The following is a 535-nucleotide window of genomic DNA, read 5'->3' on the forward strand; positions in this document are numbered from 1 at the left end:
TGTCGAGGCACAACGAAAACCAGTTGGGCAAACGGGTTAAAAAGCACTTGTTCGCTCGGAACATTTATGTCCAAAAGAGTACAGATAATTGTTATTTAATTCCAGTTGACAATAAAAATTCGATTTTCATTCATGAACAAAGGAAGAACCGATTAAACCACCTTTTAAAAATACGCATCCACTTTAAATAACGCATCCGTAAAAATAACAAACGGTTTAGGGCACAAGGAAAGAATTTGTGGAGTACCTTTTTTTCCACTAAGTATGAGCTATTAGTGGTATTCTGTTCCGCCGTTGTCGTTCTCTTTCGCTCAGTCCTTTCGTTTCTGTCCTAGACATAGGTCCTCCAGGCATCATGTAACCTTATCAGAGCTTCTAAAGATATGCCAAAAATTGCAATACAGAGAAAAAAGCAGCTCTAAGCAAATTAAAAATAAACACTCAGCTTTAAGTTTACATCCCGCCGATGCTTGACTGGAATAACTGCGTAGCCACCAGTGTGGACCACAGATATCATAATATGTCAAACTGGATT

The sequence above is a fragment of the Montipora foliosa genome, chromosome 8 (genome assembly GCF_036669935.1).
Source record: "Montipora foliosa isolate CH-2021 chromosome 8, ASM3666993v2, whole genome shotgun sequence".
NCBI lineage: Eukaryota > Metazoa > Cnidaria > Anthozoa > Scleractinia > Acroporidae > Montipora > Montipora foliosa.